Genomic DNA, 14858 nt, shown 5'->3' with positions numbered 1-14858 from the left:
GGCCGGCACCTTGCATGACAGCTTGCAGCACTTTCACAAAAAGGTTATATAAATACAGCCATTTACTATGCAGCCATTGTATTGTCTTGCACATACAATATGTACGTGTCACCTATTTTGTCAGCATTATCAGCAAAGACAGGAAAACATTAAGGGACATCAAGTCAAGATTAAAGAAAGTCCAAGGTGCATTTTCCCCAACTCTACAACACCTAGACGTGCAATACAATCCACAACAGTTTAAAAACAAAGGTTGAACTACATAACATTAATGTCATCATGTGGGAGTGTTTACAATAGACGTCTAAGAAGCTTGCAACTTTGGCATTATACAGAAAAAAGCAAGACCGTCGTCACTTAAAATAAGACAGCTGTCAGGTTGCAATGAGATGGGCTGCTGCAGAAAAAAAGAAAAGAAAAGGAAGAATAAAACTGACCTGCTGCTGTAACCAATGAGTCAGCCAGTATGAATTTACTGGGGAATAAGGCTCAAGGTGTGGCTAAAGATAGCACACAGCGGAGGGAGCTCATAGTGGCCCCACATCCCCAAAAGGGACAAGGAGGATTAAAGATGGGGTATGCGACTCTGGAGAAAGATTGTTGATATTAAGAGTCAGCAGCCAATCAAAAACAAAAGATGTACTGAATCTCTTGTAGCTCCATCTCCACTCCTCCTCCTCTTCCCATTGGCCTGTACACAAGCACGAACAGAACATGATCAGCTGAAATAATGTAGTATGACTTGGTCCAGGCCACTCTTTGTTTTCCATTTACAGAGCCAGGGCTGTATAGAGACGCCTGATTTCTTTTCAGCAGATTAGAATTGCAGACCCCACCTTTAAGTAAATAATATATGTGACAACATCCATGCTGCTATTTCCACTCAGTGCAGTTGATATATTAAAAATAAAGTACAAACAGATAATGAAGCACCTAATGCAATGCTACCATGACTGCATGCAACTAGCTGAGGTTTGCAAAGGCCCACCAACATTAACAGAACCCCCACATTTGTTGTCTTCAACTTAATCAAGATTTCAGACTGAAGCAGTTGTTGATCACTTGCAGCCCCAAGCTGCTGTTTAAGAAGATCGAGAAGTCAGCTGTCAATGGTCGTATAAAACAGAGGAGTCAAAAAATATAATTACTGCCCACCGCAATGTGTGTCCACCAACTGTGAAGTTGCAGTTTATATCCATGTTAATGCAGATTCATATAATGTATGTAGTAAAGACAAAGAAAGAAGGAATTTAATGTGGAAATTTGTAGTGACCTGTAACTTTGAAGGTATTTAATAAAAGGCATTACGTGTATCTTCTTGGCAAAATGGAAGAAATCTGTATACATGTATAATTCCAGTGAATGATTTCCAATGAGAATCAGAGACTGTTTTTACAGAGGACTTCAGAGGACCTGAACTTTATGATGAAGGTATATGGGACCTGAAAACATAATGCCTGTGGCTACGGCTGTCACTGGTGTGGAGCTATTAAAAAAATGTTTTTCAAACATTGTGAACCACAGATGTCCCTCAACATACAGTCATGAATGTGCAAAAAAATTCTATATATTAGGCTAAGGCTCCAGTAGTATTAGAGATTAGCTCCAGACAAGATGCAGATCTGTTTATTATGCATACATGTGCAATAAAATGAAATGGCACTGCACAGAGGAATGCATGTCATTATTACCCTCAAGGCTGATGTGTTTATTTGCCTGGTACAGCTTGAATATATTGATGTCTTATTTTATTCAGATGTATCTAATACAGGAGGGAAGAGTCTTTGCATTTAAGGGCATTGCCAAATTAATCATATTGCGTGTGCAATTCTGAAGAGAGTTGCTCTGGATTTTCAGCAACAGGACAGGAAACCCCCAAAACAACAACAAAAACTAACACTGCCATCCAATACTGCACTGTTTGTGCCTACCTTATGTAAATCAAGCATATTACAATTTTCCTTTGGGATAAAAGACCATTCAATTAAAATTACAAAGATGAACACATGGCAAGCGACTGAATCTTGATGCAAAAATAATACAGTACATATCACAACATGTAACTAAAACTCATAATGTGAAGCAGTTGCAGTTCTTCTAAAATGTATACAAACACATATATACGTACACACACGCAAAGAAAAATGTCACCACAAGTACTTAACAAAACCTGAGGTTAAGCAGTCTCGTATGAAGATATACAGTATATTTCATATGTAACTAACTACAAGCTTTTGATTGTCGCATGATGACAGCAAAAATAGTTCCAGTACCTATCTTGATGTTAAGTGCAGCCATGGGAACCTGATCTTTCGGCATTCTCTGAGGATTCAAGATGTCACAGCATGTGATAAAAACCACAGATCTAATGAGCACACAGTGCTGAAGATAGCATGCAATAAAAAAAAACACTGGTTTCCCAGGTTTAAAGGGACAATTTTAATGAGTAACCCTGTTTATTATGAACTGTTTGCTCAAAATCACAGCACGCCAGCAGCAGCAGTCACAGCAGGATGCATGGTGCAAACACAATCATGGTATTTCCTTGACAAAACCTTTTTGAACGAGTGGACTTTGTTGCCAGAGGGGAGCTCCAATGTGTGTTAGTTAGGTGGACAGCAGTGCCTCCAGAGATTTTTCAACTGGCTCAAAACAAGATATCTGAGCATGAGAAATCAGCCAGGCAGTAATTGTTCCTTGCGTTTGTGTAGGCAGGAGTCGGGACAGTAAGTAACAGCAGCAGCATGATTTCAATGCAAAGAATAGTTAAAAACTTAACTTACAAAGTTACAGCTCAGCTAATCAGTTAGAAGAGGAATTAAACCAACATCTTTGAGTCAACAGAGAGCATGAATATGTCACTCTATATTCGTGTTGACACAAATCTGTCCATCTAATCTTAGAAATATCATATAGGCTGAGGAACGTGCTGTGCAATTAGGGATTATTGGCAACCTCACAGGTCTTATTTTCTGTTTTACCTCAAATTTAAAGTCGGTGGTTAATTTGGCAAAGCTGTAGCCTTGTGTAAAACTTGTGTCATTGTTTCACCACTTTTGTTTCTTGATCATTTGGACTTTTTTTTTACCACTGTTTCTGTGTTCAGAGTTCTTTGCAATTGCTTTGGTGGGTACAGTGTCATTGCAGTAGAAGTGGAAGCCAGAGTTTGTAGAATAAAACACAAGTTTTAACAAAGAGAACTTGTTCCTTAGTTATTATTTTCTCATATCTCCATGAGAAGTATCATAATACATTAGTCGAGAAAGATGATATAATAATTATTTGTTATTTACCTGTAGGCAATGCTGTAGCTGTATGTGTAATATTTAAGTTATTAAGGTAGGTCGGATGAGACAAAAGGATGCATTAAAAATCCTTCATAAAGTGGTTATAGAGAATTCAGATGGTAAGTCATGGTAACTGTTGCTACACCCCTTTAGGAAGAAATTTATAGTCATTGTACTGTTAGCAAACATTCAAATAATGTTTATATATGATAAATGGTAAATGGACTTGCATTTATATAGATATTTTTAGTCCACTGACCACTCAAAGCGCTTTTACAACTACCAGTCATATTCACCCATTTGCTTGCATAATCATGCACACACGCAAACTGTCGGGGATCAGACCACCTATCTTCCAATTAGCAGACAACCCACTCCATCTCCTCAGCCACAGCCTCACATAAATGCTTCATAAAGGGCTTATTAAGCTGTTAATCGACATTCAAATATTGTTTGTCTATGCTTTATAAACAATTTATAAAGCAATTGTAAGGTTTATAAGTACGAGTTGCAATTTTTTAATGGTGTAATAGCATTGCTGATGCACAACACAGTATCATAATGGCCATCAGAATAATGTTCATAATGCACTACGCAGTATTATAATGGCTATCAGAATAATGTTGCTAATGCACTACGCATTATTATAATGGCCATCAGAATAATGTTAATAGTGCACTACGCAGTATCATAATGGCCATCAGAATAATGTTCATAATGCACAACACAGTATCATAATGGCCATCGGAATAATGTTGATGATGCTCTATGCAGTATTATAATGGCATCAGAATAATGTTGATGATGCTCTATGCAGTATTATAATGGCATCAGAATAATGTTGATAATGCACTACGCAGTATTATAATGGCCATTAGAATCATGTGGATGTTGCTTTCCAAAGTACTTTTAATGGCTGCAACCATCTCAATTTCTTAAAAGTTTACACATCATTTGGCAATCATTAACAAGTACTTGATATTCATTGTTAATAGTTAAAATACCTATTACTTAAGTTTAACAATCAATTAATCATTTAATATGGTTATCATTAAGTTTTACCCAGTTCACTCACTTCACTAACTTTTTACTCACTGTACTGGTGTCGCGGTACATCTGAGGATGGGTTTGGCCTGCACTATGTGAGCAGTCATCAAAAGAAAGCTGAGTCATAAACATAAAAGTGAGTCTATTAACGGGAGCAACTCTCTCAATCAGGACCCCTCCCCATGAGGTCAGGCTGTTTTTGATGTGTAATTATTCTTACTGATACATTCACATTCATACAAACACACAGACACGAGCAGGCATGGGGATTCACACTGAAAGACACCCTCCCCCACCCACACATCAACGCATGCCCACACTAAAATCCAAACCCAGAATAGGATGTCATTGTAAATTTAAAATGGAATTCCCTAATTTGTGTATTTGCACATTTTTGCAGATCTATTTTATTTTGTTTCACAGACACTGTCTCAACTCAGTGCAACTTTTTGCATCAGTGTTGACTCACTTGAACGAGGCAATTGGAACATAATTTGTGAGTCTAGCTTATGATCTTAATTCTATTTTAATGAAGTCATAACCTCACCAGGGACAGCCTGACACATAGGAAATAAAAGAAAAAGAAACAAGTGAACATATGGTCTATCTTTTTTCGTAACACTGCTCAGTTTTTTCTCTCTTTCCCCCAACAAAGGAGAAGATTAATGCATCAGATGTATAACTGTGTATAAACGTACTCACATCTGTGCGCCTGTACGTGTATGTGTGTGTACACAAGCACATTTGTGGGGATATGTTTATTTACATTTTTATGCCTCTCTGCACCGTAAGCATTTCCACTACTCTTAGGGTAAGCTTTTTGTCTGTTTGTAGAAACTTTAGCTTTTATAAAAGGCAAAGCTCTCTGGCTGCCCTTCTCCATGTGCATTGGAACCTAACAGAAACCTACTCCCGCACTGTGACTCACCGAAAAGACAAAAAGTTTATGCATAAAACTTTCTTAAGTGTTTCGAAGAGTTTGAGCCAGGAACATTGTGTCTAATTTGAAGAAAATGTGTATGTGAGTATGTATGTGTGTGCATTCATGTCTTTATCTGTTTGTGGCTGAGAGCTTGAAGGCACATCCTGCTGCTGGTAAATTACCCAAAGCAACGTGGTGTTGGGTGGGGGGGGGGGGCGGGGGAGGTGAAGTGGGAGACGGAGGGAGGAGGAGAGAAAGGAAAATACAGAGGAGTGATCATTTGGAACCCCAGGTCTTATCAAACATTGTTAGTGCACCCCACTGCCTCTCATTTACAATCTTACTTCTTTTTTTCCCCTCTGAGGCGTACACAAGCACAAGCAACACAAACACGCTGACAAAAACACATTAGCAGAGGCAGACACATGGGACCATACAATTTATTGGCAATAATAAGGAAAATAGGGGAGACTGGGGATGGTGGTGGCATATCTTCATCAACAACTGAATGGTTGTTCATGCTAGATCTCACAAACTTTGTCTACAAATAAAACTCAATTGGACATCCACTATCCAATCACACATTATGTGACTTAATGTCAAATTGAAAGAGTTCCAGTGTTACAACTTACCCCACTACAGGGGTAAGTTATAACTTGCTGGTGACAAATGTAATAGTTAGAGGTTGTTTGCTGATTTAAGATTCCCACTATCCCATTTATGAAAGAACCTTAGTGAAGAATAAAGAATAAACAATTCTGAATGAAAAAGTGACAAGAAAATATTGTGTGTGTGTGTGTTCGCGCATGTGTGCGTGTCTGTATGTGAACTGTATTCCTGAACGTACAAGTGTCACATTGGGGCTCAATCATTGTCACCCTTTGTGGGTGAGTTTGCATAGTGATTCATGCACACAATGCAGAAGTTCTCATAACTTTAATGTATTGTATTAATAATTAATTAATTAATAATCTCCACTCAAACAGTCTTTACATATCTACATTTTTAATAGAGTAAAACACTAGGAAAAACTAACAAACTTAAAAATCTTTTACCTGAATATTTGTTTTTTGGTCATGAAATCCACAATTTTAGGCACAGAGCCATGCCACTTCTCATTTTAAGAAGAAATGGCAGTGTACAATAATGATGGCATCGTGGCAGCCATTTTTTAATTAGTCAAACTGTCAACATTTACAACTAACCCAGTGTTACAACACTCCCCAGTCTCCCCTGTTTCGAAAACAGGTATGTAGACCATATGAACACAGCAGGAAGAACATTTTCACATTATTTACACATTAAATCTTCATACTACTGCATCTACCTCACACGTTTTTTTTACATACACAGGCCTGTGAGATTATACATTACATACAATAATGTGATTCACACAAACAGGCTCACTTATAGGGTTGGCGTGTCACACATACAGTACACAAACGCCTACACATGCCCTCACCCCATGTGGATAATACACACAGGTATTGGGGAAAGGGCTATTAATCCAGCAGGGAAGTAACATGGGACTTGCCCAGAATGCAGTGCAGCATCTCTCATCACTTCTATCGCTCCCTAGTGAGTTGATACTCTACTGTGTTACAAATAAGCAAGCTCTGGATTGTGTGTGTTTGTGTCACACAGTGTGTGGTTCAGGTTGTGCACATTAGCACGTGTGTGTTATTCCTTGTACAGCTCACAGCACAATACACAAAATTGTGTTTTTATCAATATGCATTCACTGCACAGTAGGGACTTTATATTGTACGTGCAACGAGAAGTAATACACATGAACATGGCATGGCCAGTGCTACATGAGTCTTTATGAGGCTGAAAAGTTTGAAAAACAAGAAAGAAAACTAGATGATAAGTCATTCTGGACAAAACAAACTAGCACTCTCTGGGGGTGATAAAAGTATCAAAGTTATTCTGCCATTTTTACATTTTTATAGCTTCAGGAGCCTCTTGTGTTGTGTGTCTCTGTCCCTGTGGTGCTGTCGGTTCAGAATTTTGTATAAACCAGTGTTTATAGTCAAAGAGACATTATGGAGAACAGAGTGTAACATAGATGGAGAAAGTGAGACACCACAAGGAGTAAATGGGAGAAACAGATAAATTCATAAAGTAGCAGTGGTGATGACAAAATGAGGGGTGTGTATGAAAAAAGGAATCTGAATTAATTTGACTATGTTCTATTGCCTCTGATAGTGCAACCCGTTCTTGTGACATATCGCCCATCAGTGTTTCATACGTGTGCAAAAGGTGCCTTTTAGTGGCTGTTTAAGACTCTGACAAAAAGCACTTTTTAACTAGTGGTTATAGCTGTGACCGGTTGTAGTTTGGGCAGGTTTAGGCACAAAAACTACTCAGGTATGTTTAGGATGAGGCTTACAATAACTATGTTATGTTACATATGTCACATGACGTCACTGAAGCAGCTCACAAGATGAAAGTCACGTGATGCAAGTTACACGATGCACATACTGTTATCTACCTTAAAACTTTTAGTGTGAGACATGAGACATGAACCTTGGCCTCGTGGGTGAAAGTCTTGTGTCTGAGCGGTCCATCCACCCCACCTCCCTTATACTACATTTGCAGATGGGTTTACTTTGAAGTCACATGACAGCCTCTTTCAGCTGCCACTGGGTACTGTGTGCCAGAGTCCAGCAAAGGTCCAGTTTTGTAAACCCGCTGCTGCCCACACCCACAAAGCAGAGAAGCAGAACCAACTCTTTACCCGCATTTATCTCTAAGTCTAATCTGGACCTGCCAGGAACCATGACTATGAGCCCTGTGACCTGACATGCACTCGTGATTAAACACACATACAGGCTCACTCACTTGTTTCCATAGCGACAACAATCCTAGCATGCCGCTATCAAAAGCTAAGACTTTCTGAAACTTTTTATGAGCAGCAAAGCCACTGACCTTATTCTCACAGTCTTTGAATGCACCAGAATATTTCACTGTCTTCAACAATGTATTGTCCACAATTTGGTATCCTCCACTAGTTATTTTTGCCTTTGTATCATCCATTTTAGCCAGCAGTGATGACCCGTTGTTTGGTAGGATGTGAGGTCAAAGGTTCTGTTTCAGGCTTACGAATCAAAATCCTGCTGGTTAAGAAGGCTTGATATTTTTATTATTTTATTATTGGTTATAAATGTTAAAAATACTGCACGATTATTTAAATTTCTGATTTCTCCTGGGAAAAAAGATATTATTGTTTTGTATGTGTGGTCTGATGCAGGACTTTTCCATGCGCATCTTTATGAGTCGCTAAGGGGTGCTAACAAAACACGGTATCTGACGAGGTGGAAATGAGAACGGGCTGGGTAGCATCATGGATAATTCAAATTGATATATGACTTCCTGTTAATGCGATATTGTCAAACCACTGGGTCACAACAACCTACTCAGCCAAGTGATTAGAGAAACAAGGTCAATTCAGCTAACCCAAAAAAAAAAAAAAATCCACTGACAAACAAAGGAGGGGAATTGTGTCTGACAGAAAAGCGCCTGAAGAATTGAAAGGAACCAGAAAAAGTAAATCAAACACACTGGGTAACACTGACATATTGATTTTGAGATGAGGAGGAAAAGACTGTGAGAGGGGAGGAGAAGATGAGGGGAGTAGAAAGGATGAATCATCTTGATCTGTATTTGTTCATTGCCTGATGATACCCAGACACAAGAGTTCTCATAGACTCATCTGTAATGATCAGGAAAAAAGTAGCACACTCACATACAGGCACATGATGTAGGTCTCACACCAAACTACTGAAATGAAGAGCTTGCCAATTAGATATAATACATCTTGTGTCCAGCCTAACTACCTCTGCTGGTCTAAGCTATAATGTCCATTTTGTACTGAAAAGAAATCATATTCATATATAATATGGCCACTGTACTTGTGAATATGCAGTGACGTGAAATGGTGATGGTTATGGAATAGCGGTTCATGCAATAATGGTGCAACAACTAAGGCTGGAGTCAACTACAGAAAATCTTACTCGACTGAAATTCTACCTATTCTTCAACCAATGGTCAGTGGGGAAAAAACCTGCAGTTATCTTTAGATCTTTAGATTAATTAAACAAATCACAGTGTGCCAACTGCTTTCTATCTGGTAATTTAAATTGATGCTAATAAAAGATACATAACGTTGCTAAGCAAATGAACTCCTGCAGTTTGCCAGTTTCTTTTTTACACTTAGCTATTTCATTACCTTCAGGGCATGTTTATCAAGCAAATTTACTACACAACCACACCCTCAACAACAAGGGTCACACCAGTTTCTGTATCTAAACAAGGTGCTAACGCTAACCCAAAAAGCAACATATGATGGAGTGAGACGTGTTGTAATTAAAAATAAACCTTTTATCCACTCAGCTCCTCTGTCCTTTGTAGCTGGGGTCCAGTGTAGAGATTTGTGCTGATACTTTGACATGGTTTCAGTTCATTTGGAGCCAAGTAAATGTTCGGCAAATAGCCTCTCACTAGAAAATAAAGTACGTCAGATCAACAGTAACAGATTAAAAAGTGCTTCTGTCCTTATTGAAGTAACACCAGTGACTGTCCAACCAGCAAGAATCTGGACAGCCAAGAGCAACAAATCAACCAACTAACCAGAAGGTTTCAGCCCTCACAACTAGAGAAACAAAATAATTATGAAGGGTTTAACCAGCACTAATTAGTGTCTTTTAAATGTTCAAACATTCATCCTCCTCCACTGTATCATTTATGTTCCTGATGTGGCAAAACTATGAGAAACAGAAATGCTCATATTTTACCCTCAGTCCCACTGATTTTAAGAGTCAACCGTCACACTGATGTTTCGCCGATATGTTTGCATACAACCAACCGCATATTTCACTTTCTAACAGCATATGGCTGTCAACCAAATTCTGTATTTCTCCTACAGGGATTTCGGATACCTCTACAGAGAAGTACCCTGGAGGGATCTGATCAGATGCCTAAAATCCCTGAACTGGCTGCTTTCATCTCAGAGGAGCAGCAGTTCTACACAAAGCTCCTTCTGGATACTTTAGTTCAGACGACACACGGCAAAGACTTCTCAGTTGGGCCACGCATATCTGCAACCTCAGCACTTTGGTCAACACTTGAAACTCATAATCACACATGAGGGTGAAATGCAAACTGATAAGTAAGTAAGTTAAAAAAAGAGCTTCACCCTCAGATTGGTCAACATTCGCATGATGTCTTGGGCAGCTACTCATTCCTAACTACATGACAAATATGATTAAAATAAAGTTGGCGTATCAACAATGGCACTGGCACTCCACCAACTACTGCTTGTCTGACTCTGTCCTCAAAAGCTTTATTGTTAAAACTGGTAGAGAAAAAGAGAAAAAATAAAATGAAATCCTCTCTTCCTTCTTTGTCATTATTTAGCCTATGGCTGGAATTCCCTTCAAGGACATAAAAGCATTTATAGCAATATGTTGCCATGCAGCTGTATTTAAAAAGGCTTTGCCATTGAATATGCTAGCCAAGTCCAGGGAGTCCAGGAAATCCAAGCATGAGATTATGTGATGGGATCAACGTCACTATTGTATAATATGGAAGATGCAGTGCTTTTGTTTCTACATACTAAATTCTTAATAAGATGCCAATGAGATCTTCTAATTCGAGTGCTCATGATGTTAACCTGTAGATATTACAATAACACCTTGATACAAAGGAACTTTCCAAACTTTTGCCACAAGCATGAGAAGTTCCCTTCATATCAGCAGCATGAATTCTTTAACAGAAAGGTCATACTGAAGCACAATTTTTGACTTCACATTACACAATAAAATAATAATAAAAATGATAAAAGCTTCAAAATCACAAGAGGGATACTTGCTGATGTGTTTTATGTCCTTGAACAAAACATGAAAATCTCTGAAGACTATTTAAGGCATCTAACCAAAGACACATTCAAAAAACCACTTACTTTTTGGGGCATGGGAACCAGATGAGCAAAATTCAAAAATAATTTCCAGGTTCCGATGTTACGACCAGATTGGTCATAGCTAGTGAAAGATACACATTATGAAAGGTTGTAGGCTGTCTAAGTTGCATCTACTAATCACCATTAAAGGTTTCTGTGATCAACTGGGTGTCAGTTGTGGGTTAAAGGCCACCTCATCAGATAAGTGTTTACTAGATTCACCTGGTACTGATCAGTACCGGGTGAATCTACCTGGTACTGATAGACTGACAGCGTTCAACACGTGCCATGCGAAGTCATAGCGATGAGGGTGGGGAGTTGCTGACATAAAGGGAGAATAAATAAATAAATAAATAAATAAAACAGCACAATTACATCATTAACTGACAAACTTTTGTACACTACAATATGAGAAAAGAGAGGAAAGCTTTAATTTCTGCCCGTTCATAGGGAAAATGGAGTTTAGCTGAGTGAAAAAGAAAAAAAAAAAACTGCTTAATAGACTGCTGATGTGCTGAATGATAGATCTGTTGAATGCCTATAAAACCTCTTTGGTGTAAATTGCTCCAAGTTTCTTGAAGTTGCTCGAATCGCTCCAATCACCTTTTCCAGCTCCAATTTTCATTTCCGCCTGTCCTTTTTTTAAAAAACGTTTTCTTTCTCTCTTTTTCTCCTCCGTCCACCCCACCCCCCCATCCCACCCCAGTCTTTCTTCACCTCTTTTCTTCTCTCCTATTACCCATCCTAATGATAGCCAGTCTTCACAGAGAGAGGCACTGATGGCAGTGAGCGCCTATCGTTATATTTAGATCTAATTAAAGATCATTATAATCTATCAGCACAATGGAGACCAGGCTGTGATAGAGTCGGAGGAAAGGGCATGGAGGGAGGCAGGGAGTAAGAGAGAGAGGGATTACGAGACGGGGGGCAACGCAGGAGTGAGAGAACTCGAATGTGTCTCAACGTCAGACACCCCCCGCTACCCCATATTGTTCCGTAACTACCTCCTTGAATTCCCAATTATCAAAATGTGATTACAACACATTATAATGATTGCAACCCTCACGCAGGCACAAGAGTAAAAAGGAAAGGGAGGAGCGTGGATGAAGTAATGAATAATGAGAAGTGTGTGAGAATATGCTCCTCTGCGTTATTAGCGTGAGGGAGGGCGATTCTTTGTGTGGTGTTAAAATGTAATTGAATTAACCTGCATAAAGTGGTCCATTTAAAACATATACTGAAAAAACATCAAACACAGTCTAGCGTACAGTATTAGAATTTCCGCCTAGTGGTTGTATGCTTCCGCCAACCAGTCAAATCCCAGCTTCCATCCATGTCTGTATAATATATTTCATGAAGACTTTGAAGGAATTTATTAAAATGTATCAAGGGATTGTTTTTTTAGCACTTTAGTATGATTCAAGTGAATAATTTCCAGTGAGAAACATGCTGTATTGTAGCTGTATTTGATCTGTATTTGATCCAGTTCCACTTTGCTATTTAAACGGCACATAATCTGGTCACAAAGTAAGACACAAGGTGCAAAGGGGCTGTATTTAGTCTTGTCATTAATTACAGGTGTGTTTTGGGTGTAACATGAATGAAACCAATCAGAGTGTCATCTCCAATTCCCTTTAAAACCCAGGTGCACCTCCCTCTGGCGGATTACTATTTAAAGGACAGGTCTGGCAAGTTGGAGAAGTGAACAGAGATGCTGAAATGACCCACTTGCATTTATGCACGCACTGCGGTTTACCTGCAGGTCAGGTGGGCCGGGTCACAAAAATTAACATTATGGTTAATAGTGGATGGGCTGCAAGTGGGCGAAAAAGGAAGAGGAGTCTCCTCCTGTCCTCAGTGTGTGTGTGTGTGTGTGTGTGTGTGTGTGTGTGTGTGTGTGTGTGTGTGTGTGCACTTTTATGCACGATCCAAGGCACAGAGGGATGACTGCTGTGACAATACAGCTCACATGGAAACATTACTACTGTGGGTTAATTACTGAAAGCAGCTTCTCTGATCATTACAGTTAATTATTAGAGACAATACAATGCATAATAAAGAAATCACCTCGAAAACATCATTTAAACGATAGTTTAATGATCAGAGCTTTCAGTTTTGTGTTTCCAAGTGTGCACTGCTGCAAATATTGTTAATATTTCAGCGGAAAAAACTAAGATCTGTAGTCATAAACAGGCAGGACAGAAGACACTCTCCAAAAGAAACATTTTTATAGACAGCTTTGATGGAAGTCAGAATTTATATGGCTCCTTTATTCCAAACAATGTGACTATATGAACTTTGACTTTGTGTGTGAGAACTTTTGAATGTGAAGATGAATACATGACATTAATTATCTGATTCTGAGCAGATTCAAACAATCAACAAAGAAGATCTGTGTGTGAACTGACATAGAGGGCCCTATCTCATGCACACACAGCTTCATCTTTTTTCACCGCTATTAGTCAGAATGTTAATTTTTATGACACATCTAACTATCTGAATAATGCGTCCTTAAAAATTGGGAAAATACTGCGCTATTAATTTTAGACCTGGTTTTTGTTGGTCAATGGTGCAGTCACTTTCTGCTGCCTCAAGAAGGCAATGTGCCAACAATGCACCTGACCATACCTCATATTAAGACCGACTCACTGATCAGCGCACAGGTGGGTGCAAGAACATTTGCTGCTTACACACTGTGGGTGCTGGGTGCTGCTTTGCACCAGGCTGAAGGTAGAACCTGCTGTCTTTACATCACTATTTTTGCAGTGGAGTACAGAGGACTGATAAAGACCTTAACATTATGATGTCACAGTGAAGTTGACCTTTGACATTCAGATGTAAAATATCATCACTTCCTCATTTTGTCCTATTAAACATTTGTGTGACATTTTGTCAAAATTAGCACATGAATTCTAGCATTATGGCCAAAAACATATTTAATGAGGTCACAGTGACCTTTAAGCTTTGACCCCCAAAATCTAATCAGTACTTCCGTGAGTCCAAGTGGATGTGTTGTGATAAGTTTAAAGAAGTGAGATATCGGGATATTGTGTTCTCGAGAACGAGACAGATGGTCTTTAAGTAACAGTGACCTTGAATTTTGACCTTTGACCACCAACATCCAGTCAGTTCGTCCTCACGTCCGAGTGGACATGTAACCCAGTCTGAAGAAATTCCATCATTGTCTAGTTAGGCAGGCCAACCAGAGTTTTCATCAGCAAAATGTCATCTTTGTTATCTATTTTTACTCTTCAAAAGAAGAGACGAGGAATGCTTCCAAAACCCCCTCACCACCTTTATATTTCCACAGCTGATTTTTCACAGCACAGCCCTAAGCTGACTGTGAAGCGACAGAGAAATAGAGAAGCAGCAGCATTTGCCAAACTCTTTTCGCTATCAGTTGTAGTGCTGTGCTTGGCATGGAATTTCTTTAAAAGCAATAGGAATGGGTACAAATTTCACTGGCCATGTCTCATATTACTCTTTCTTATCAGTGTTGGCTCTTGCCAGTAGCTTCATGAGGCTTATCGCAGCCATAGCCAACTCCCTTCCCCTTTGAATCCCGAGCTGAAAGTATTATTGCTTTATTTGAAACTTTAGGCCACATGGGGGATTGCCAAAATGGTCTTTTAATTGGAAATCA

This window comes from Lutjanus erythropterus, chromosome 4 (assembly GCF_056507025.1).
Source record: "Lutjanus erythropterus isolate fLutEry1 chromosome 4, fLutEry1.hap2, whole genome shotgun sequence".
Taxonomy (NCBI): Eukaryota; Metazoa; Chordata; class Actinopteri; order Lutjaniformes; family Lutjanidae; genus Lutjanus; species Lutjanus erythropterus.
This window is presented reverse-complemented; position numbering follows the sequence as displayed.